The 27,288-nt window shown below is 39.7% G+C and overlaps 1 protein-coding gene across 1 annotated transcript in view; it reads left to right on the plus strand.

Moving 5' to 3' along the window:
• cspg4 (chondroitin sulfate proteoglycan 4) overlaps positions 1-27,288 on the plus strand; it is a 72,582-nt gene that overhangs the window by 10,559 nt on the left and 34,735 nt on the right. The gene's annotated exons all lie outside the window — the stretch shown is intronic.

The following is a 27,288-nucleotide window of genomic DNA, read 5'->3' on the forward strand; positions in this document are numbered from 1 at the left end:
CTGCTGCATCGAGAAATCACTTAAATACAACCTGTCCGACAAAGTGAAGCAGGCTAAAAGACTTCTAAAAGCAACACATCATGCCACCATCTAAAGAAACAACAGAGAAGCAAAGTCATCGACATATATCCAGCTGGAAAGGGTTACAAAGCCATTTTTAAGGATTTGGGACTCCAGATTTAAGTCCTCTGGTTCTCTCCAGCATTTGACCTTAGAACTGAAGAAGCTTCTCGGATGAGAGGTGAAACATCTTCAAGCAACTTAAAGAAGTCCAGACGCTTTTCTTTCCAAGCTTCTTAGACTACGATGACATGGATGACTGAGAACCTTCACAGTTATACAGTGAGAGTCATTATCAAATGGAGAAAACCAAAATTCAACAACTCAACCAGGAGTTCACAATACAACCCCGAACAACATCTAAAGAACTGCAGGCCTCACTTGTCTCAGTTAAGGTCAGAGTTCATGAATCAACAATAATACATAGACTGGGCAAAAATGGCATCCATGCAAGAGTTGAGGCATCCACTGCTGACCAAAAAGAACACAAAGGCTCATCTCACATTTGCCAAGACACCTCTTGATGATGGGAAAATATTCTGTTCTTAGCTGGGCTTGATCTGATGGTAACAATATTGGCTTTCCCATGTCTATAAAGCTCTTTAGAGGTTGTTTGTTCGCTGTATTTGTTTTGGAAGCATCTTCACTTAGTAGCTTAAAGCCTTTGCAGCGTTTTCTACATGAACACGACCAACACACTCATAAAACACATATCATTTTGAACCATTGCATTACATTACCCAATAATTCTCTATCATCACTAAGCATGTATTCCCATTTCAACGCATTATTAACGTGTCATCAAAGGGGAGGGAGATCAAGCTCAAAAACAACAATAAGCTTTATTAAAAACAATTAGAAGAAGTAAATATATATTGCCCTTTAACTTCTCATTAGAAAATGAGAAAAACAAATCGGGACTCTAAGCAACTGACAGCACCAGGCGGGTGCATTGAAGTCAACAAGTAATCAGCCAAACCAAAAATGCAGATGATAAGGAAGGATTACTGTGATCCAAGAACAACCTGTTTTTTGTGGCTAGTTATGCAGTCTGATGTACTATATTGAGTCCGGCCTGGGCCATTGGATAGTCCCCATGGGAATGTGAAGATACAGAAAAAGGGAAGCTGACCATGTGTGACCCCAGAGCATCCTGTCCTCTAACAGCCAAAAACACATTCCTAAGCTTCTCTTCAGAGCAACGCTTCATTGTACTTTACCACAGAGGAGATACTTCAGATATCTGAAATGTTATTGAGTTTGGTTTAGATTTGGGTAGCTTGATTGTCACCACGTGCTTACTCGTAGTAAATTGCTGGGTTTCTTTCTGCAACATTGTACAGTCTTCAAGCTACAATGCAAAGTGACCTGAGAAGTGGTGCTATAGAAATATGACTGAAGAGAACTGAATTCTTGTGTTCTCACAACTGCTGCTTTCTTTTTACGGTCTTCTGATGGGGAAGGTTAAGCGTAAGGTTTAAATTATGCAGGTAAAAGAATGTTTCCACTTGATTTCATAAAGCTAACCAATGATATATATATATAAAACCCATTTTAAGTATGAAAATCTCCTAGAAATGTGGTCCAATCCTTGCTGAATACTCCCCAGAGGCTGTATAGTGAATTTGCAGTGAAAGAGAGAACATTTGCTACACATAAGGGAACCAATAACTGCTGGATAGCAATTAGCTCAAGGCCAGCCTAATGGGGGGAAAACTGAACTTGTTTTTCTGTCTTCCTGCTTTTTAATGCACACAAATGTTTTTTGTTTTTTTAAATTACCGAACTCACAGTACTTCTTTGCCCTTTGCCCTTCCAGTAAAAACTAATCTTGTACATATATGGAAAGGCAAAATGGTCAAGTAAACAAACTGTGTTATATAAACAGATGGCCATTTAGTCGAAGCAGGCTGGAGGGAAGCTTTGGAGTGTAGTTCAAGACTGTAGTTCCTACTAACTTTGAAAAGGATTAGATCTTTTAAATGTTGAACTAATAAGTTGGGTCACTGGTTTCCATCTGTGGATGTCTATATATCTGTAATATACAACCAGTTACATCAGCTTTCTACATCAGTAGGTGAAAAAGCAATCATCATCATTTACTGAGTAATTAGTCTGAGTTCTGTCTCAAATGAGATAAGTAGGTGAAGGTGAGTTACAGTTGTAGTATGAGCCAAGTGAGACATTATGGATGGGGAAGCATGATTAGGAAGGGTGTGTCTTGGGTTTCACACACACACATACAAACAAGCACTACCATACTTTAGCAGACAGTGAAGGAGAGTTTAAGAGTTTAAAACTGAAATATCTGATCCCTGGAAAGTGTAGGCCAAAATAAGAATATCCCCCCGTGATTCTGAAAAGCAGTATCACAGCCACAATAAACTTTCTCTAAACAAAATGTATGTTTTCCACTTTGCAGCCAGACATTATCAGCCCAGACAGTAAATCAGTTTGTTGACAGGGGACGATCTTCGAAAACTGACTGGACAAAAATGGAGCTTGATACAATCAATCACAGTTAGAAAAAAACAAGAAAACAAAAAAAAAACCTTTTTATCTTTCTGCAGGAGTGAAGATTTCCTTTCAGTAATTTGTCATATTGTCTATTTTGGTGGAGGTCTCAACACTAACTTGCTCAGCAGCTGTTGCTGCAGCAAACTCATACTGTCGTCTAACGTGCAAGCTACTTGTGAGGAAAAATATTTTCCTGGCAGCTCAAAGTGGAATAAACTCAACCCACTGTCTTGCCAAAGGCAATGTGGATCTCTTTTGAGATGTAAAGGTACACAGTCAGTTATGTGGAAAGCTATGGCTTCATGTTAAAGGCTCTTAGTGTTTTACATGGTAAATAGCAGAGATAGCAGCACTGGTGAGTGAAACATCTCATGATAGAAAAACTGAGGTTATAATTACTGAAATTGCACCTACTCAAGTATAGACTCAAGTATAGACTCAAGTATAGACTCAAATTCTGACTCATTGATTAGGTGTACTAATGAACACTGCAGCTTTGAGCCCATACCATATTACAGATTGTGCTTGTTAAACACATGTTGGCATTGCTCTAACCTTTCCCTTCACCTCAAATGGGAAACCTCCAGCTTCTCAAAATTGACTAACTCTGCAAAAAAGCCTCTCCCAAGCAGCCAACTCTTCATACCGGGCGCACTCTGCTCCTGGAGAAGAGGCTGTTTTCAACATTACATCCATAGCTCAGCTCTGTGCTGGAAGGTGAAATCCAGTCCAGATTGGAAACAACATGATTCGGTACTGTCTCTTGAAGTTTGGAATACTGAATTACTGCCAGGGAATGTTCACTTATTACCTGACATCTGTCTTTGTGCATGTAGATCAGCATTCCTGAGTCTCTGTATGTGCTGTGTGCGCAAAACTTTGGAGCTAATGTAGCAAACCTTGCTTTACCTTTGCAGGACCTGCCATTAGAAATCAAATGCAAAAAAGCTGCATTAAAGCATCAGCAAACTCTGAGTTTCTGCCGTGCACAGCACACGGCTGCGATCGGAAGAAATGTACCGTAATAGAGGTGAAAAAGAAATGACAGCTAGATGATAGATGACAGTCCTACTATGGAAATGCTGTGAACAAGTAGGAAAGTTGGAGCTGAAAAATGAAGCCAACACTTAAGTTTCAAAAACAGCAGTGCCTCAAATGGTCCAAATGTAAGTCAGTTACTCCCATGTTAATATATCCAAATTTACAGTCTATAGCTACATCGTCACTACCTTAATTGTGATTCCTATTTAAAAGTAAAATGGGAGGCCGAACCTTCAGCTCCCAATTTGGATTCGGGAGACAGACAACCTCTCTCCCTCTACGACTAGGCTTTCCTTTCCTTTGTTCCTTTCCTTTCAATTGGAAATAGACTTTAGGTCATGTTTGGGATATTAGTGTATTTATACTGCAATTATGTGATGACTACTACAGATTATTGTTAGATCCCTTCCAAAAAGTCTCCACCAATGTTGGTAAATGCATTTCTCTTTTATTAACTTTGTGTTGTGTAACCCTTTTTTAACACCTTTCGCACCACCCTCTTAATCTTGATCTTAATATAGGGGGTACTCAGTGGTGGTGACCATAAGGCTAAATTTAAGGCTTTAGATTGTAAATTCACAGATCAGTATTACATCCATTCTTTATGAACAGTTTATAATGCAGAATCATGGCTTTACAAAGGCTCGAAACCCACTTACACTTTCTGTTTTCAAGTTTCTGGCTTAGCGCACTGACACACTGCCTTTTACTTCCAACTTATTATGAATTTTTTTCTCTTTATACTGCTGCCATTACTACTACTCACCTAATCTGGCCTGGAAAGAGCTGCAAATGGCTAAAGTCTCACATCATGGCCTTGATTTAATTTAAAGGCAGAAAACAGAGCCCAGAGGAGGTGCATAAGTCGGGTTCCCTCTCAGACCATTTGATTTACAACATGCTGAAAGGTTATTATGGATTTTTGGTCAAGATAAGTTATTTCAGACTCTAATGGCTGAAATTCGGTGAAATTCGTGGCTTATTTTCTGTGTCTTTCCCTTAATATAACTACTAGGTTGTACTATGTTTATCAAGCGCAACATTGATTGCTGCAGTGTTAATGAGAAAATTGGTGGCGGTGGTGTGGGGTTAGCATAAAGGTGCTACTCTTTAGAGCAGCACCACTCTTCAGGGAAAGTTACGTAAGTGACATTTTAAACCCTTCATGGGTAAAGTTCTAGAACAGATGCATAACTGCTCAGATATTATTTGTTGTTTGTTGTTTGTTTTTTTCAGTTACCTCCATGTTGTGAGTTATGAAGAACATGGTGTCATATATTCCATTCGACCCCCTGACAATAAGTTCTTTTTTTCCAAAGTCATGTGTTTTAAGGGCTATGCTGTCAGTTATGTTTAATGTAACTATGGAGTGCATGATCCATTTACAGACAATGGTGGGTTTTTTTTTTTCCTTGACCAGAAAAGACCTCCTCGGGCCTCTTTCAAATGCTAGTCATAAACTATTGATGGTGGTCCGCATTTGAACTTACTGCTGACTCCTGAATCACATCACTCAGGAGTGAGGTCATTTGGAAACAAACTTAGTGGCCCCAAAATAGTCAGTCTGTGTGGGGGGGAAAGGGGGAGCTATACCACATGAGGCCACTGTATTGGATTTATGAATGAGGCTTTAACTATGAGCAGGTGTCCAGTGTTACCGATATAATAAACGTCTTTCCTGTGAGTCTTGAGTTACAACAAGTATATTGTCAAGGGAGGGAAAAAGTGGTACTATGCTTTGTTGAGTGAAAAAGAGATAAATAATGTTAAACCATAGAACCTCATGAGTATCGTTTCATATGGGCATGTGGTATGATTTTAGGGAATCAATATGAAGACATGGAACACATGTTGTGTGAGGGGGACACTATAGTTTGACATTTTAAGGCAAGTCCTGTACCGCTTTGCTTCACCCTTCCTCACTCCGATATGCTAGCTTTCTGCTTTTTAAAATGGAGAAATCAGGACTAAAACAAAATCACAAAATATATGCAATCAAATATCTAAATTTGTGCAGCAATAACAGAAAGGATGGATGATGTATATATATCAAAACACATGGGCAAAAAACATTAAATGAGTGAATAAGCCCCGCTCAATAACAAATGAGCTATTGTGTCGTCACAGTGTTGCTTCACATTCACACTGCTGGCTTGGAAGCTCAGCGGTTAAGCATGTTCATGAAAAAGCAGCATTGTCCCGTTTTGTACTTTGCAGTTCAGTGTTCTGGATGTGTTTATTTCCATGGGTCTTATTCTGGTTGAATCGAGCACATCTGTACAGCATCTGAATGCCAGCTGGATGGTAGTGGATGCCTTTGGTGGGATTAACGAGAATCAGTGCACTACGGAGCGGCATTCATTAGCAGTCAGAAATACACACGCCGCTTCTCTTAGCCTGTGGAATTCAATTCTTCAACCTCATTTAAATTCTTATAAACAACTGTAAATATATTCATAACTAACTTCAGAACTCATTTACATTTGATCTATGGGGACAGCGCCATGCATTCTGAACAACTTCTCAACAACATATGTTGTGTTACATGCATGCCTCGAACCCATTATTGTATCCAGGGTGGTAACATAGGAGACGCTGATAAGTCTAGGTTTGACAATAATGGAAAGAAGAAATGGGAGACCTGTGAATGAACTGAGTTACAGCGTCAGCAGTATTCATTTTCATGTATAATTCAGTCAGTCTGCATGTGTTCGGCACAGTTGGAAGGGAAGCTTGAGAGCTCTAAGAGTGAAGCATGTTATTAGGTGCTCAGAACACCAAAGTCTTAAAGACTTAACTTTAAGATTAGTATAATTTTGTCAAAAATGGCTGGAGTGATTGATCTTGATGTTGGCAAGTTCTTTGTCAAGATAAAACTACCCTCTGTATTTCTGTGTGTGTGTATGCTCCGGCTGAACTAGAGCTTCCTGCCGAGGATGACTGTTGCCACATCAGATATCTGAAGCAGTTAAAAATAAAACACATTATTAAGATCTTATGAAGCTGCTGTCACACAGAGAGTGACGTTATTGGAAATAAGACCAACACCCTGATGCTACGCCAAGGCCTTCTGGTGAAACAGCGGCTCAGAAGCCTCCAGAACGAGCTCTTTTGCCCCCCCGAAAAACAGAATCCCCTCCTCCCATCGGGTACACTGCGTACTTTCTCTTTGAGTCTTTCTTTCCATTTGTCCTTTCCCTCGCTGCATTTAGTCAAGTGTCGGTTGGAACAGATTTTTGAGGACACAAAGGATCCTTTTACAGTAGCCATCTGAAAAATAACTTTCTGTGCCATTTGTTTGGTTTTCCCTTTTTTTTGGAGGAGGAGGCAGTTTCCTCCACAGCCCGGGTTGGACAGCTCCTCCCTTTTTTGCAACCGAGTCGCCCTGCAACTTATAAATGTTTAAAAAAAGAGCCTCCTTCTGCTCGCTCCAAAACCACCTCAAAGCCTGGCAGAGTTAAAGGGCGAATGCAGTAAAAACGTATCAAACACATTCCATGTCATCAGCCACAGAAAACCCTGTTGGCTGTGCAGGCGAAAGGTTGTTCATTTCTAAACAGTTTTTTCAAGCTCTCCAAAGATCACCTTGCTTCTGCCCACCCGCAGCCCCACGCGAAGGCTGCACGGTCGTTTAGTGTCACTTCACCCTCAACTGCTAATTTGATAATTACATAAATCCGCCTGGATTTATAGGATGCATCTTCGCAACAGTTTGCTTTTTCGCAGCTGCTGCTGGATTCTCTGCATGGCAGGTGCGTCGAGGATGACGGGTGAATTTTTCAACATTTTAGCAACACTGTGCCTGATATTCACGTCATTAGGCATATTCGCACCAGGGAGCCACCGCTGGTAACTGCAGCTTACAAGTATTGCTCAAGGGCACCTCATTGAACCTGTTTAGTGGGAGGAAACGGCATTACTCAACCCAGAGTTCATTTGGAGATTCAAACTGACATCCCTGCAGTCATAAAACCTCCTCTATAACCTTCATGCCATCAGCACATGCATATGCTTTTCACTTCACATCAGGTGGTCCTTTCTCTGTATCAAGAGCTGTGTATGTGTGTGCATGTGTGTGTGTTTGCTTGAGAGGATTGAACTAAGTGTGTCTGTGGTTCATTGGACGGACTCTGTGAGAAGAGGAAATGGGAGTCCTCGTGTGTTTGTGTGTTTATGTTTTTCTTCATGTGTGTGTCTATCTGTAGCATGAGACAAACAGATGACTCATTTATTTTAAACTTCTCATAAATCATAGCATAAGAGTTTACCCATCATTGTACTACTAGAATAAAAACAAACATGGTTGCCATATACCAAGGCTGGTTATAAAAGGTTACAAAAAGAACACATTACCTTTATGGGGAACTAAAAAAAACGTATAAAACTAATGGTAAAACCCAGCACCACACCCTGCAAGTGACTCAAAGAAAGGAAACAAAATGTCATGCAGCTTTTACAAAACTACTGACCCGGCTGCACGTAACATGTCTAAACGACAGAGCCCCACTTGTCTGAGAAGGAGCCACATACACAGCCAAGTATTTGCAGCAGTGCCTTGTTAACCATTAATTATGCTGCCATTACTGAGCAGATGCACATTATTCAATTATCTTGAATGTAAACCATCTTAGCAGGTGGGCTTCCAGTTTTCTGCAAATCTTTGGCTCCTTATACTTAGCAGTTTTTTCTATTTAAAAAGAGCAAAAGCAGGAGAGCACTGCCTGCAGTAATCCTGTTTGAAAACGTGGGTACGTGTTGCTGTTGCCATAAATAACTACATTCACCAGCCGCTTCATTATAGATATACATGTGCAACTACTTATTAACGCAAATATCTAATCAGTCAATAACATGGCAGCAACTCTGTGCTTTTAGGCATGTAGACATGGTCAAGACTGCTGAAGTTCAAACTGAGAATCAGAACGGGGAAGAAAGAAGATGTAAGTGAATTTGAACGTGATGTGGTTGTTTTCTCAGAAACTGCTGATCTACTGAGATTTTCCCACAAAACCATCCTAATGTTTATAGAGCATGGTCCCACAAAGCAGTTTTCTGGGTGAAAATACAGTGGTCCTTCGCTATAACGCGGTTCACCTTCCGCGGCCTCACTGTTTCACAAATTTTTTTTTTGTTCAATTTTGCATGCTTTTTTTGTTTTGTTTTTTTACAGCGTATTGTGTTCTGCGTCCTGATCAGAGATGGGGAGTAACGCGTTACTTGTAACGTAACGTAGGAACGCTGCGTTACTGCGTTACTAAAACCGTGATTTTTTTGCAGAATGTCTCATGACAGTGACGTAAGCGAGTGCGCCGGTCGTGACAACAGCTGTGTGCAGATCAACAATGGATCATATATCGAGTGCGGGAGAGAGTATGAGCGTGCAGCGTTTAAAGCGTGGACCTTACTGACCTTACTTTGAGTTTGATTCCATAAAAAGTGACAAAAACATTAGCATCCATCGTGCGTGGGAAGAAAACTTCGTTTTATAGTGAAAACTTCCAAGCAAGCACCGAGTGCGCTATGACGTAATGGGAAACTCACAGAGAAACTCACGGATTCTTCCACTGACCGCCGCGGCACACCTGCACCAGGGTAAACCTCCGCCTACCGCGGTCCTGCTTTACAGGTGAAAATAGAGCAACAGGACCGCTGACTCTTTGACTTTATTTATTTTCTGCTGTGTTTTACTTGCATCTATTTGAAAGACTGAGTGTAAACACACAAAAAAATTTATATTAAACAAATTTCTTCCAGTCAGAGAATGTTGCATATAATTAAATTATTGCTTGATGCATAAAAAACTAGTTTTAAAAAGAGACTTTTCCATTTGATTACATTTTGTATGATGGATTATGTAGAAAAAGTAGAATTGGGCTGAAAGATCTATCGCTTTATCACCTATTCAGGTTGTAAATTGTGTTTTTAAAAAGTAACTAAGTAATTAATTACTTTTGAAAATAAGTAATCAGTAAAGTAACGGGATTACTTTTTGGGGGAAGTAATCAGTAATTAGTTACTGAAACTTTGGTTTCATTCTGTAATACTGGACTTATTTTTCTACAAAGGTTTGAACTTTGAGAGTGTTTAAACAAGACAGAAAAGTTTTCATGCCTGTCTGAGAAAAGTGTATAAAGTGTGTAGTGAAGGCTTTTACAGCCTTAAAACACCTATAATAATTGTAAAAAAAAAAATAAAGTTGGCTACTTCGCAGATTTCACATATCGCATGTCATTTTTAGAACGTAACTCCCACAATAAACGAGTTACCACTGTATATGGTTCAGGTCAAAAGAGCCTGCCCAGATGGCGTTGAGCTTGTAGGAGGCAACATTTATAATCTATGTACGAACACTCGTTAACCATGCTATGCAGAAGAGCATCTCTGAATGCACAAAACATCTTTGAAGCAGATGAGCTATAGCTGCAGAAGACCACACCAAGTGCCACTCCTATTAGTAGAAAACAGGAAAATGAGGCTACAGTTCACACTGACTCATCAAAATTGGACAACACAAGACTAGAATAATGTTGCCAAGGCTCCGATAACCTCAAACTGGTCTCTTGAACATGACATTGAGTTCTGTGTACTAACATGGCCTCCCAAGTCACCAGAGCCCAAATCCAATAGAGCACCTTTGGGATGTGGTTTAATAGGAGATTTGCAACATGGATTTACCGCAGGTCACTTTCTTAGCAGTACCTAACAAATCGGCCACCAAGTGGAGCAAGCATGTTAATTGATCTGTGTTTTTTTTTTTTGTTTATTCTATTCTATTTAAGTCACCTAAACGCCAAACCATCAGGCCATTCGCGAGATCAAACCAGCTGAGTGTCTCTTCGTCTTTTTGTCTTAAGTCTGCATTAAGATTGGGTGTGAGAACAAAGTGGCTTACAAATGCGTTCAAAGGGATTGAGTCACTGAAATCAAAGCAAAAATATTGCACACACCAAAAAGAGATAGAGATGATATCACCCACACGCATGATGGGAAAAAGCTGCTAATGAGCCTTTATGAATGTCTGACCCTAATAAGAGCATAATCGCATTGGGAGCTGTGAAATCATGTGCTCACCCATTAGTAAAAGGAACACACTTCTCACTCTCTCCGATTAGTCCAAGAAGCTCCCAAAAGGGCTGTTAGCATGCGCACTCGAGAATGTATTTAAATCTGTAGAAATTTTAATTACACTCAGATGGCTTTCAGCTGGGTTTGCTTGTTTAGTTTGGGTGGCAAATTAACGGTTTTACATGTGAGTTCCTTGAAAGTGCACATTAAGTACAAAAGAGCATCACAGGTGATATAAAACTATTTTAATAATTTTAAAAAACAGATAAAAATATAAAGCAATTTGTCGGCCTTAGAGTAAATCTACATATCACATCACGAGAACTTGTGTCTGTGTCAGGTTTTCAGTCTTCGTGAGACACTGCCGCTGCGCATTTCTGTGTCTTCAAGCTGTGTTTGACAGATATGAGTCACATATTTCATTTTACTTTAAAAAAAACAACAAAAAAACGCGGGATAAAATTTCAGAAAACATCAAAATCCTCCATTCATCAGAGGTTAGATTTGTTGTGGCAGATGTTTTTTTCATGATAAAGTAACTTTGTGATTTTATCACTTGTTTGTCTGATGTGTGAAACAGAAGCTTTGCGAGAGCTGCCACAGAAAACTGGTTGCCAGCTTGACAGATCATCCAGATCTGTGAAATACTCAAAAAGCTAATCCTCAGATTTATGATTATCATATCCACTGACATGGAATTTAATCTCCCTGTGAGGTATGAGATGTGTGCATCCTCAGCCCATGTGGTGCATCGCTTCTCACATATATTCGCATATATACGCATTCTCAGAGTTTGTTTACTCAGCACTGGTAAGCACATCTGTAGATTGTTTAGAGTTTGGATTTTGTGCTGTAGGAGGCCTCCTGACTTATTTTGCCTCCCTCTTTGTTTAACAGAAATGTCAGTTTTAGTTTCCCCGAGCCAAAAGCAGAATGAATAATATTAATCACCACAAACTCTCCCCCTTCCCAAATGATCCAGACAGACCACTGTGCATGTTAATGTACTTTTTTGGAAAAAGTTCAAAAAGTTTATTTTCATTATATTATCGAAACTCAGGTAACAATTAATGAATCACAATGAACATCCCAAATACAGGTGTCCAACAGGGACTTCTGCAGGAGGTCAGAAGAAGAGCAAGGCTATGAGGAAAAGTCTACCTAAAGCCTTGTCAGTACAAAAAAGTTTTAAAAAGAGGCTTACTCTGTGCTTTCTGGCAGTTTGAAAGTTTGGCTTGATTAGGACTGTAATCCCTCCATAGATATTTTCCTCTGTGTATCCCAGGAAGAGAGATTTAATGGCATATTGTGATTTCGAATGAGCTCAGAAACTCATATGTCAGCAGAGACGGATCAGAGTTAGTTAATATGAAATATGTGTATTGTTTGAGGGTAAATTAGGCCAATTGTAAGTGTGTGTATACAAATAGTAAATCGAAATAATGTGACAAAAATGCTTCTGCAGATGGATCAGCGTACTGGTTTTGGCCGACTGTTGCATCAGAAGCCCTCCGTCACACAGTCCTCCAGCGGCTTTTGTCCTCTCCTGGTCTCAAACCAGGAATAATTTATACATTAATCGAATGTGTTTACTGCCACACTGGTTGTTTTGGTTGTTTGTCAAAATCAAAAAGATTCATCAACTGAGTGAAAACACCAAGGGTGCTTTCAACTAGAAAATGCTGTCTCCATGAAACATTGTGCAGTTAGCTTTTAAGCACATTTTGTCTTGTTTGGTGATGTTACAGTGTAAACTGACTGTACCATTTACACTTAAAGGTAGAGTCAGTATTTTGTTTGTTTGTTTGTTTGTTTGTTTGTTTTGTTTGTTTGTATTATTATATGCACAGCAAAGAAACAAATTTACCGTTCAAACCTAATCGACTTCTATGTACATGGCAAGAGATTGACCACATATTACACCAAAGGCAGAGGAGAAGAGCACGCATAGGCTTTCGTGTGTCGTGAAGGTAAATTTCAGTTTGCGTCTGCACCTTCAAGAAAGAGACAACATGAATGGCATCTTAATAAAATGTCATCGTCTTCCTCATCACCTGAACTAAAGGCAGGGCTGTAACACACAGAAACGTGCACAGACATGCTTAATTATTCCAGATATTTTTACAATTACTTATTGTAGGCAGATTAGACATACGAGCCTCCCATCTCTGCAACCAACTGCTGCTAAACAATAAAAATAGCCGGTTAAAAGCTAATATTAATCCTGCCTCATGTTAGGCTCAAGCATCGTAAGAGTCACAGTGTCCCACTGATGAATACTCTGATTATATTCTGACATTGTATGAGAGTTTATTCACTAAGTGTCAGAGTGCAGCTATGTTAGGGCCACTTCAAAGAAAGTTTCACTAACACTGGCTAACAGCAGCTAGCAGTGGAAAAAACAGCAGCGCTAACTGACTGAAAAAGTCATGTTTGTCCTTCAGGGGCCACCATAGCTAGGATTACGCACTTGAATTGGGAGGGATTAAAAAAACAGTATTCAGCTGCCTGCAATCTACTGGCATCTAGCAGTGAGATATTACACCCTGCACCTTTAAATAAATGTTTCGATACATTTTTGGTCAGGCTAAACAGTCCCAGAAACGCATGTGTTCAACACAGCACCGTCTTAGAGAACCAAGATGTTTCCTTGTTTCTTAGTCTGTCTGTTGTGTTATTGTGGACTATGCTGAAAGCTTGTTCAAATATGTAAACCTGGTTCTACTACATATCTGAGACATCATGGTCTATTACCAACCAGTGACTATCTTTTCTACAAGTGACTTTGTTGTTGGATCCATGAATACCAGAGCTGGCACAAAATAAGCCCCAAATTCCATTTACAGCCAAGAAAGTGAGGCAAAAGAGCTGGCACTCTTGTTTTGCTTTTAAGACGGAAACATCAAGCACTTTACTGTGTTATGCACCCTCCCTGGTTAATAAGCTTGATGAATTGCTTATCAACAGCTGACAGGATATTGCAGACTGCTCCGTACTGTGCTTCACCAAAACTTGGCTGAATGCAGGTGTCAGCACTATACTGCACAGAGGCTTCACACAAGAGGAAAGGTTGAGTTGTGTGTTTCTATGTAAACAAGAGGCAGCGCACAGGCAACACCGATTTAACGGGCCTGCTCTTTGGTGTTGGAGACGCTCATTATTAAATGAAGCCCATAATACCTGCCAAGACTGTTTGCTCCTATTGTATTAGCCTAAAGTAGCAGTCACTGAGGCAGCCCAGCACCTATTAGACACATCATTGAAATGGAAGACTCCTACCCAGAGCTGGAACGCCAGGAATTTAGAGGCATTAATTTGAAGAAGTCATTACCAATGTGCACACTAAGTATGATAAAGCACTGGATCAATGCTGTAGTACTACAGTTAATGATTTTTATGCTGTATACTGGCCCCACCCCTTGGGCTGTAAGGCTACAACATGATCCTCCTCAGAGCTGTTCAGAAACTGGTAAAAACAATAACTAACATGATAAAAAACAGAGATGTTTCCAAGCAGCGGGTAAACTACAGGACCCTCTGAATAGTGCAGCCTGTGTTTTAACTTCCTACATCAATTTTTCTGAGTTTTCCATCTAACTCTGATGTGCGAGTTCAGTAAAACATTAAAACTATTACAGAAAAAATTGCGTACTGGCTTTAAGCAACATTTACTGGTTAGTGATGAAGCTTTAGTTTCCATCGTGACAGATCATCCAGATCTGCTGAGTGTGTCGCAATGAATTCTGTTGTTGTCTTAATAACATAGCACTCTGTTTGTGTAGAAAAGCTAATTGTGGCCACATGAGAGTTTTGATATGAAACTACAGAAACTAGATGAAATCAGCTTACTGATTCTATCTAAGGTAGAAAGCACTACTTGTTACCATTTATGGCTACATAATAACTTCAGAGTTTACATAGCTTGAATTATAAAGTAGAAAATAAGAAAGAATAAGAAAGTGAAAGTCTGCTTTGCAAGAATAAAGGTGATCCAGTATATATGCAGGATGACATATCTGATCTACAAAACCATAAACATGAAGTACATGTGTTTAGCAACACTGTGTGCCAGATGACAGCATGTTGTGCACATGTTCATAAAACCTAAAATAGGAAAGATGTGCAGAAAAAGAGTGAAGGACAGAGCGCTTGCTCGACAAGGAGCTATAATCATAGCATACCTTCACTCAAGCATAGGGAGGAGTGAGCAGACTTATAATGTAACTCATTTCAATTCCATTGTGCTTACACAATGCCAATAAAGTTTGTGAGAACTTAAATCTTTAAACAGTTTAAAGAAAGCACATTTCTTATTAGCATACTGAATGCTAAACAGTATGTTTTTTTACTTGGTGTGCAAACTGAAACGTTTTTTCGTCACTTTTTGAAATTTTACCCACAGTTTGGGGTCTTTAAGAGTTTTTCTAGGGTTTTTGTTTTTTTAATGTTCATCCACCATTTTCTTAAATGTATCCAAATTTAGGATCATGGAGGGTCTGGAGTCTGGAGTGAGAGGTAGGGTACACGCATCCATCCATTCTCTTCTGCTTACCCTTGTCAGGGTTGCGGGGGGGTGCTGCTGGAGCCTATTGTTGTGGAAAATTTAACAATAACCTGCAACACACCCAGTGAGCTTGATTTGAAGTGGGTTTAATAAACACATTGCAATGTGGAGAGAGCATCCCAGTGAAACCCTAGGACCATCTCTGAATCGTGGCCACCACCCTTACATCTTATATACAGAGACACAGACAAAGAACATTCCACAAACTCTTACATGCTGGCCCCTCTCACAGGGGGCTATACCTCCTCCCTCATAGAGAGAATTATGACCTTGTTTTCTGCTTGGCTGTCACCTAAGGATTTACATCCCTGATAAGCAGAGGGAGTCCCACTATCTGTTTAACGTCTCCCATTACAATGGCCTCACTGTGTTAACATTCCACATGCATGTAAACTAGTGACAAGAGTGCTCTTACTATAGTAAAGTGAGAAAGTGATATTACTATAACTAATGTGATATGATTAAATATGTGATTACTACATGAGAAAAGAAATCTGCCACCACATTATCCCAACAGTCTTAGGGCGAGAGGTGGAGTACACCCTGGACAGATCGCCAGTCTGCTGCAGGGCTAACACATAGAGATAGACAACCATTCACACCTATGGGCAATTTCGATTTACCAATATACCAATTAACCCCACTAACTGCACCAACCCTAGATTCAATTGCATTTAATTTATATAGCACCAAATTACAAAAGTCGCCTCAATATTGCAAGATAACAACCCTACAATAATACAGAGAAACCCCAACATTTAGACAACTCCCTGTAGGCCCACACATTGGCTATAGTGGGAAGAAAAAACTCCCCTTTAACAGGAAGAAACCTCAGACAGAACCAGGCTCAGGGAGGAGCAACCATCTGCAGTGAGGGGAGGAAGACAGGAAAAAAGACATGCTGTGGAAGAGAGTCAGACATTAATAATAACACATAATTAAATGGAGAGTGGTGTGTAAACACAAGGTGAGTGACAGCCTACACAGGTTGGCAGGGCTAAAAGAGCGAGGCAGACAACTATTCATACTCATGGGCAATGCCACCTCACCAATTAAACTAACATCCATGTCTTTCGCATGTACTGTCGGAGGAAACCCCAGAGTATCCAGTTGGGAGCCCATGGGGAGAACAGGAAAACTTCACACAATGGCTCTCAAACCAATCGATAGGCTTGACCCAGTACCGTCTTACTGTGGTGCTAACCACAACATGCCGTCAACGCAATTAAAATCTCCACTTACCAGCGGTGTCTGTGAAGCTGGACAACAGTTGAAGTATATACTCAGATTTAAATTACAAAAACAACAAGTAAAACCTTTCATACAATCAATACTTAGCATCGCCAGCTATCCAGAACGATTTTTAAGAGCTTTAGTTTTTTTGTTTTTTCATTTATGTTTTGTTTTGTTTTATCTTCCACGTCAGAGTTTACAATGGTTGCCCCTCTCAAGTTCCTTTCTGTTTACAGCTGCAGGGTTTTGTGAAGGCGAGCATTGATTTTAGTCCTGGGCTTCGCTTTGGTCTTCAGTCAAGACAGTGACTCTGTCTCGGTGGAGCTTTCGCCTCCAGCGGTGAATAAAAAACATATTCCACATTTTCTCCTTTGCCTGCGCTCGTTCGCACAGCCCCACTGATGATCTCGCTCTCACTCGCTCCCGTTGACACTTATTTCAAACAATGCGCTCCTCCAACCCTTGCATTCATCAAAGTCTGACAGCCTTGTCAATATCCTGTGAAAAAAGCCATCTTGTGCCTCAACGGGAGGAACAAATGTGGTCATAAATCTAAATATGGATGAGGAGTTGTCAGGATTGTATGTAAAGCTATATGCAGTGATGTGGGTACTATGCACGGAATCTGTGCAAGCCATCTGTGGCCGGGCATGTCTTATGCCATCAAATTACTCACCCGTGTGTGGCACTTTCATCAGTACGCGTAATTATGCTCTGCCAAGATTAAAGATTTGCCGACGTGATGATGGATGAAAGGCTCAGAAGATGAACCAGATTTAGATTAACAGATACATTTCCACACAAGTCTAAGGAACATGTAGTCTGATACATAGACTGTGTAATTGGTTAATTTTAAGGACTCTTTTTAGGGATGCTTTTATACTTTACTGTGTATTCAAAGTACAGAAAACACAAAAACAATCCCTAGCCAAAAGTTTCTAGTATTAAAAGCAGCTTACATGAAAACAAATTGATCTGTAACTCATCACTGTGCATTGTTATTTTTATTTGCCCCAATTTATGTTCTGGCTACAGTCAAGAGTTAAATGGGTATTGATTAACCTACTTGTTTCAAATACAGCTATAGTATTTGTTGCTTTCAACAGTAGGTTTCATGAGGCTTTCAGAGTTGCTAATGGATCATTGCAAAAGCACTGGAACAGCTAACAAAATAATTAAGCTCTTGCCAAAACCTGTAGATTAAAGTCTTCTTGTTTCTACAGCGAGAAATAATAAACGGAAATCTCTCCAGCAGCCGAAAGCACGTACCTTATTGTTTTGTGCTAAAAGAATCATCAGTTCTTCTTCTTCAGTTTTTCAGGGTGTGGAATTCAAGACCTTCAGCAATCTGGTTAATTGATTTGTCATTCATCAAAACATAAAACAATTTATCTTAATAATTGATTAATGATTGGGCCGTGTGAGAAGATAATCGTCATTCATCATAATTTTCTGTCTTTTTCGTATTGACCAAACAATGTATCAAGAAAATCATTTCAAGAGTGATTGATAATGAGAATAATCATCAATTGATCGCTTGGAAATTCATTAACATTTACCCCAAATCCAAATGTGAACTGGTTTAAATTGCTGGTTGTATAAATGATTATGTTTTTTAACTTTCAACTAAAAATGTTATGTCCCATAATTGCAGATGCATATCAATATTAAATATACAATATAGATACATGCATTGTATCTATTATTATTACTATGTATATTTCTGATTACATTAATGAGGACCACAAAAATTGTCCCTCAACAGGTATTTGTTTGATGAAAGAAAAATAAATCAAATGAAATGTTAGACAGTTACGCTCTCTTATGAAATAATTTAAAATAAAAGAAACCAATGTGAAAATTAATGCACTGGATAGCAATAAAGATTTTCAAAATAAAACACCAGGTTTCTTAAGGTTCAAAACCTTTTCCTTAAGCTGGGCATATACTGTGCGATTATTGGCCCATTTTGAGCCGATTTTTCAGTCGTGCAACCGTTTTGGGGATCGAGTTTCGCCTCAATCTTGTGTCGTGTATCATGTAGTATACATGAGGTATACACCTCACGACTGGCTCCCGATCATCAGTCGTTTGGTCCTAAGAAAATCAAACCTGTTTGAAATCCTGTCGGCCGTCGTGAGGGTGTCAACGCAGCCTCTCACACTGCGCATGCGCAAACAGAAATGGAAGTAGAAAGATGGAGCAGCACGGCAGTGCAGCGTGTGATCTGGACACAAGCCATGGAGGTACAACTTGGAGAACTTTGGCAAGCTCATCAGAGCCTTTTCAATGTGGCCTCACAAAATTGTCACGACCACAACAACCGTGAAAAGAGTTGGATGGACATTGCTGCTCAATCACAGCTACCTGGTCAATGTTTTTCATTAGCAATTTAGCAAAGTTGATGGTGGTGGTGTGCGTGTCTGTGTGAGTGAAAAACAGAGAGGGAGAGCGAGAGACAGATTTTGTGTTATAAGCTTCATGTTGGGGACGCACAGTTTGAGCACTCAGGTCACATCAGAGTGTCGGGCCGTATAGTGTGAGACCCTGCATCGTGACCTTAGAACTTCTCACCCCTGCGATTCAATTGTACAGTTTGAGCAGGAGCTGAATAACGCGACTGAAAAAAAATCGCACAGTGTCTGCCCAGTTTTATACCTTTAAAGACGAATGAACTTTACCTTTTCATATCAACCAAACTCTCTTCCGCTGCACAATAAACAAACATGAAATCCTTTTATTTATTGAACTCTTACCTCTAAAAGAGTGCCTCATTAAACTAAACATAGGATTTTTAAAACTTTCATCAACTATATATTTTGACCCATTTTATTACCATGAACTGCTTCTTTTTTCAATTCTTTTTATACATAAATCTGAATAATTTCAGCCAAGTCTCAGCTATCTTCCTAATTGAAAAAGGAACCAGACAAGGTACAAAGTGATGCAGAACATACAAAAATGCTGCAATAGTAAATTGTAGGTACAATGAGAGCTCCAGGGTAACGTGACATAAATATATTGAAGCATCTTCATTTAAAGTAAACATGAATAAGAATATCCCAAACCAATGGGGAATATTTCACAGACCTTCACAAGTGTAGGTGTAATAAACTGTGTGGGAAAATATCTCTTGGATCTCAACTGAATTCAGCTTAGTTTTACTTGTACAGTGCCAAATGACAACAACTGTTGTTTTATATACACAGTATTTTACATTGTAACTTAAAGACCCTACAATAATATGGGAGTAAACTCCCCACTCAGATGACCCTCTGTGAGCAAGCACTTGGCCACAGTGGGAAGAAAAAACTCCCTTTTAGAAGAAGAAGAAACCTCCAGCAGACCCAGGCTCAGGGAGGGACAACCACCTGCCACGACCGGTTGGGGATGAGGGGACGAAGACGGGGCACATATAGACTGTGGAGGAGAGTCAGAGATTAATAGGTCTGATTAAATGCAAAGTGCTGTAAAGTGTTTGGAATATCATTAGTTTATTCATCAAGTTTCCTCTGATATGTAGACAGCTTTGGCGAGGCAAGTCAGTGTCCTGTATGGTTCAGTTCCAAAGTGCTCCTAAATCAAACAAAGAAGTGAAGTTTTGAATTTGAATTTGAATTTGAATTTGAAGTTGTCCAGTCGTGTTCAAACAGGTGAATTCAAGCGTAAAAAAGTAATGGATGGTCTCCTTCTCCAGCATAATAAAAAATCAGAGCAGCTCCTCGGGGTAAGAAATCGATCAAGTTCAGGTATGGCTTTCTATTTCCTTTTTCAAAGACAATCCCAAAACAAATGGTATTTGCATGGAATATCAAAACCCCAGTTTTACTACTGCATGAAATAAATAGTTACCTATATTAAATGGCCATAAGGAATATAAAATCAACTCTCAAAATACCACTCTAATAGATTAGTAAATCCACACATTGATACAGTACTTGTGTTTAGTGCAGCAGTCATAATTTTTTGATCTTTTATTTAATCATCAAATAAACAAAGTTGCAATTCATATTTAAAATTCCCATTCAATTTATTAAGGCAGAAATATGCAACATTAACTAAAGATTTAAAGACAATAATGTAAAGTCAACTTCACCTATCAAAATTGGGAAAATAGATGCCGCCGTGCTAACACAACAATGGACAACAGGGCTGCAAGGCTAATTAGCTGGTTAGCTCAACACAGCTCAACTGGGCTAAATTCACCAAGACACACTTCCAACAAACTGTCATCTCACACTTTAGTTATTAAAGATATGATGAACCATTGACATAGCCTAAATAATTTGTTTGTCTATAAGCTTATTAAGCAACACTTTATATCCATTCTGTTAGTTACATACTAGGGAGGAGAAATGCTTTATAAATGCCATCTTAATGTTTAATAGTTTTCTAATAAGTGTTTTCACAGGATGATTCCATAAAAAAAGGTTCAAATGTTCACTTCTCATGCACCAACAAAGGCTTTTTTGTCTCTTTTAAGATCACTTCTGAGCTTACCTGTGGTTACATTCAGCTGTCACAGTCTGTAAGACTTTGTATCCTGGGTTCTGGCAATTCAGACATATCTTTGACTGCTCTAAAAGAGTTTCACTTTCAGGACACACACTACCATAGATCATTTCTGAAGTTAAAAAGCAGTCAACTCCAACAGTAACTGCTGTGATCTGCTGTCATGCAAGAGGTAGGTGGTACAGTATGGGAGGATGTTTGATTTCTCCTCAGTCATCTGCAATACATATGGTAGTTTCTAACAGAGTGAAAAGCATTTAGCTCAATCAGCCGTGCACGGTTGGGAGGTGGGGGATGATGCACAAAGGATGCTTATGAGCAACTTCCCTCAGATAAAATGAAGAAATAGCATTGTAATCAGACACATGCAATGAGGTGCATTACTTGTAATTACATCTGTTGGAGCTGAGAAGTAGTTGTTGGAACAACACTCAATTCAAACTCCCTGCTCTTGTTGTCATCTAAATGCAAATTATAGGTAATAAGAACCTCTGTCAATCTGCTGAAGTTCCATGCCAACTTGAAGAAACAGCAAACAGAAAAAGCTCTCTGATGTATCTCTTTCTGTGCTCACTCTTTGGATTTCTGAAGACTTTTTGTTTTGTTTTCCAGATACAACATTCACTCGGTTTCTTTTTCATCATATTCTTCCTCTGAAAGCGTTTGTCTTTCTAAAGTTTTTTTGTTTTGTTTTTTTCTGCTTTCTGTCTGCAAGGCATCTCTGAGGTGCGGTGAGCTATGCTGCTTACAAACTCGTGGCACTGTGGCGTCAATTCTGACTCATGACCCTTGTCACAAGTTAGTCCTTTCACACAAGAAACCAAACAGATTCAACTGATAACAAAAAAAAGTAGCATGGGTTTTTCATTCAAATTTCTAAAAGGAAAACTTAATTTGTCACTTTGTTTGCAACTGCAAAATATCTTGGATCTTGAATGGCATCAAAAACTCCATTAAACATTAGTATCGTTTTTGTCTTTCTTAAGCCAGTCTTTCTGTTTCAAACTTAGGTTGTTTCACCTGCCTGAACATGATCTCTCAACATCGTTTGACTGGCCTACTTGTCTTTCTCTCTTAGACTCTTTGGTTTCTGTGACAGCCCTCTATATTGTCTAAATATAAAAACATTTTAGGAATAGCATGTTGGTTACACAGTAGATGGTAGTGGTTTGTTGCTCAAATAACACATTTGGATTATGGGTAAGACACAGTGGCCACCCTGCTTTTATCCTTTACTGTAGTGTCAAATGTTGCAAGCCTATATGTGAATAACAATATTTGGAGGTGAAGAAAAATGGCCGGCAGATATTTCAACTAAAAGTGGTCTTAAAGATTTTGCTTTGAAAGGCAGATGGCTCTATGAGAGAAGGGCAATATGAAGGGTTGTTATAGTCATCACAGATTATAGTGTTGGACTTGTACTGTTGCTACATCCACGCACGACACAACTGCCAAAGGGTGTGAGTTATGTACAGTAAACAGTGGCTTGTGTTAGAGGATGCATGTTGCCACGACGTCCCCTCAGGCTAACTGCGGTGCGCGGAGTGGCCGCCGTCATTGATTGACTTGGCAAGCTCACGGGTTCTGTTTCCCCTCCCCCGGGTCAGTTTTGTCACCACATGTTTAAACCATTACCACTGATGTGGCATGAATGTTAAGATCCAGCAAAACCAGTGTTTGCCTTTAATGCGTAGCCTTCCCTGTTTTGTGTAGGCAGGCGTGCTGTGACTGGACAGATGTCAGTGTTCTCACTGAGAAAAAGAAGGTGATCAGAAGGTTGCTGGTTTGTGCGCAAAGACAGATCTGGGCAAGTGTGTGTGTGTGAGAGAGAGAGTGAGAGAGAGAGACCCTCTAGGTGTGTGTATCTAATTATGCTCAGCATTGCTGGAGCCCTAATAAAGGGTTGAATAAATATATTTTTCACACTGGTCTATTTTGAATATTTTGGTTTCAGCCATATTTGTATTTGCTTGAAATAATCCTGTAAGGACACAATAAATCTTAGGATTACATAAAATCCTAAAATGTATTCTTTTTTTTTCTACAAATCAAATTTACCAGCTGAGCAGTACTGTAGTATGTAGTTGAGTATAAAGTCCAAATCCCCTGTGCGTTCCTCCTCGTCTATTATGCCTGCTACTAAAATTTTTCCACTAAGAACCAGTATTATCCATCTTCAAGCCAGTGCTTCAATAATAAAACCAAACCCTGCAGAACTGTGGAAAAATGAAATAGATGTATTTGTTGGAGCTGGGACATTAGACTGCTGTTTAAGTTGTTGCGCAGCGTTTCCGGGCTTTCCATGTTAAATGCTGTTTACTTTGGACTGAAGGCTGTGGGGCTGAGGAAGAGTGAGTTCTGCACAGAGGGATGCTAAAGAGAGGTTTGGGGTTGGGGGGTAGGGAGCGCTAGTAACATTTTCCCAAAAGACAGTTGGAGAAAAGGAGCTGGGTGGAGCAGGGTGGGCCTCTTCAACGGTAGCCTGGTGGAAAACATTTATCTGAATGGCGGGAGACGGAGGGCTGACTCAGCCAGCGGGCACAGAAGGAATGGCTGTTAGCTTGTGAGATCCTTAACCCGTGGCAAAGGGAGGGAAAGCGTGTGTGCGTGTGCTCATAGCCACTAATAGGTGCAAGGGTGAGTATGGGTGTTTATGTTTGCACCGTGTACTTCTGTTTTTGGGTGTGTGCACTAAGACGGTTTAGAGTAACGCCAGTTGATGGAAGGGTTTCAGAGAAAGCATCTGGATAAAGCATTTATCTGGGGTACGGCTGCGAGGGTGGTAGGGAAATGAAGGTGGGGGCAGTCTGAGCTGGAAAGGGTCAGTCTGGTGGTGTGTGCCTTCAGCTGGTTCTCATTATGGAGCTAATGTGACACTCTGATCTCAAACACACACTGAGTCTGCAGACCTGGTTTAAAGCCGGATATGGGTTTTGAGAGGCCCCTACACTGCAACCTCTGTATCACAAGTTCCCCCTCTTTAGAGACTAGAGGCCTCATTTACAGATAAGCCTCACCTTTAGATTTGGTCATGGAAAGAGTGTGTAGCTGTGAAGGTTGAAACTGATGTGACAAAGGCTCCTTTCAACATTTAACTATTGTGAGGAGAGAAAAATGTGGCGTTTTGGGTAACTGACATAAAATTAAAAGGTACCAAGAGTTTGAATACTATCCACCTTACAACTAAATAAATCCAATTTTGTATTGTCTGTTACAGGGGTGTCAACCATAAGGCCTGTGAAGGAATTTGTACATTTTTGCACTTTTAACTGTATTTCTTCCTTACATAAAGACTTCCTCCATGGTTTTTTATAACCACACTATTATAATTAAATATTAATTAAATAATTAAATGACAGAAAAGTTCCTGTAGAACTTTTTTTTTTAATTAACAAAAACTTTATATTTTATAATTACAGGACAACCTGGGCAAAAACAAGCCAAGACGTCTTCTTTAATGTACACAAGGCATTCTTTTGAAATTGCACTTTTTCCCATCCTAGGTCCGGCCCACTTAAGATCAAAGTATGTGGCTCCCAATGTAAAATGACATACCTTGTCTGCTATATAGCATGAGGTGAAGTTGCAGCCAGGACCACATAAAATTGACAAGTCATTTTCTGTTTTGAATCAGTGAGACCCAAATGAGAGAAAGACATAAAAATAATTTAACTGATCTGTCTGGAACATAAAGCCATTTCTATCTAGTGTTCCCAGGCACTGGACCCCAGCTGAGCAAGGTTTCTTGGTTTAAGGTGCTAAATCTCATTCCCTGTGCTGACATATAAGTGGAATGATTTATGACAGTGAACTGCTATTCAGCAAAGTACGTTCCAAGGCACTGAAAAGCCAATGTCATGCTGATAATTAGTGGAGGAGTGACTGATGCATGCAATCGTACTCATAACTGCAGTCACGAGGGTACTCAGTGCGAAAGCTGAATGGAGCTATTGATACTGTCAGAAATGACTGTTAACGATAAAAGAATTAGGATGAGAGCAAACACGCAGACATGTACTTTCAATACCCCCAAAAAAAGTGTAGCTGTGGAAATTACACGACCAAACGCTGGTGCTGTCACGTCTTCTCTTCTTATTCATACTTCAATTGTGGCAGTTCCAAAAGTGCCTTAGGCACTCTCAGTAGTGTGCAACAGCATACCAGCCATATGTATTGTGAAAACATTAAAACCCAAGGCACAACAGAAGACACAAACCTCAAGAGCATAGTTTGGAGATATTAAGAGAAATATTAACTGTAGGGGGAGAGTTGAGGTGCAACATAGAAACACAGGCCCCTTGTGACTACTTATCTAACAAAGCCTGCAAACTGAAAAGAATGCCAAAATGTCTCCTTTCACCAAGATGCTCTCTACTCAGTTGATATAAGTGAAAAATTGGGGGCAAGAGCCTATTTGAATTCTGTGTAAGCTAAATGAACTGAGAGCAGGCGCTGTTTAGCTTAGCCTGCTATGCTGCTACATATATTAGCCATATGCCCTTCAACTTGTAGCATTTATATGCAAACTAAAATTTGTTTGTGGAGCACTGAGGTAGAGATATGTTGGCATTTACTGTTATCAAAACTAATGACTTTTTCCAGCTTCATGCTTTTATGCTAAGCTATGCTAACTAACCTCTGGCTCCAGCTCCACCATACTTGAGGCAGATTAGCTTTCTCTCAAAAAAAAACCAAATAGGTGTGTTTAAGATTTAAAACTTCGATTTAACTGTTTTTAAACACATATATAGCAAGTGTGATAAAGAATAAAGAAAGCGGTATATAAAAAATATTTTAAAAAAAATACTTTCTAAACACCTCTTTTGCCTCATTAAAGTAAACACAGTACATTCAGGAAATAAGCTGATGCATGTACTTCCAGTAGATTTTTTGGTTTCTGAGGATAACCCAAGAGAGATTAAAAATAAAAAGTAAAAAAACAAGTGTGCAGTGATGCAAATTTCATCACCAGATGATGAGCAGGAGGCTCCAAGCAGACAGCCACATACTGGGTCATTTTGGATTCATCTGCACAGAGACTGCACTACCATGTGCCAACTACCCATGCACCCTTCAGCTGGTCTTCCAGTGGACTTAAAAGAAATATAACAGGAATGGCTACTGGTCCATGGAGCCTGCAGTTGTGTATGTCCAAAACCGAGCATAAGCCCCACTTCAGGGCTTCTGCCAAGAGAAGTTCCCCAAGAGGTGGATGAAAAGTTGCTAAAAGGTTCCATTTAATATTAACCGTGATCTTGGGAAAATTAGGGGTTTATGATGTCTATTAATTAAATCCAGACTTTAACCTGGGTATGATGTGGTATCACACTTTGAAACAGGGGCTTAAAATAACCGACATTAAAATAATTTAGTTTAATTATCCGTGCTAATCACGACACAACAACAGGACACAGAACGTCTTTGCGCTCCCATTTTGTGTTGAAATTGTAAATGTTAGAAACTTAAGAGGCTGTACTTAACTGTGTGCTAATTTCCTGCTGCTATTACTCTTTGGTCCATCAATGCTGTGGGGGGAAAAAGGCCCAACCATTCTAGCTACCCAGCCATTACATGCTGCGCTCTCAGTTTGTTTTTTTCACCTTTAAGCTTCTTTTCAATCAAGCACTGTAGGTTAATGAAAATCCTCAGTTGGCCTCTAATTAGATTTCAGATGTGAAAGCGCAGAAGGACAGTACACTTTCTTTACCGAACGATGCGAAAGATATCACTGTAAAAAAAAGTCTTAGATTTGATAGTTTGTGTGCAATTTTTTCCTTCCTGTCTGCTCCCTTGACACACTGTTGCAGTCACTTCTCACATGTGAGACTTCATTAAATGTCCTTCAGCTCCATAAACAATTTCAGGAGCTGAGGGAAAACAGAGAAAGGCATAGCTACATGTATAAATAATCACACATTAGAATATCTCTTTCAAAACATGACAAAAGAAAGTGTGTGTGCTCAGGCGTAGTGAGGTCCATTTATTGTTAGGGGGATTGCAGGTTGAAATCCTATGGGGCGGTCCACTCCTCTGATGTCACGGAGAGATTATTTTAACAGGACTCACTGTGCGGGACCTTGACCATGGTTTCCGTAGCTCAGCTGGGCTGACAGTGGCACGCTTTGTATTAGTCAGTCATAAACTACAGCAGAGCCCCAAATCACTACAATGCATCCGTTCATGGCTATGTTTGTCTTACAATGCTGTTTGGTGAGTGAGATCATCAACTGAAGTCATTAGGATCACAAGTCTTTTAGCAGAGTTTTAGGAGCCAAGAGCCTGCAAATTAATCAAAC

The sequence above is a fragment of the Copadichromis virginalis genome, linkage group LG7 (genome assembly GCF_057382275.1).
Source record: "Copadichromis virginalis isolate Kocher_CV1m ecotype Utaka linkage group LG7, C_Virginalis_male_GT1.1, whole genome shotgun sequence".
Taxonomy (NCBI): Eukaryota; Metazoa; Chordata; class Actinopteri; order Cichliformes; family Cichlidae; genus Copadichromis; species Copadichromis virginalis.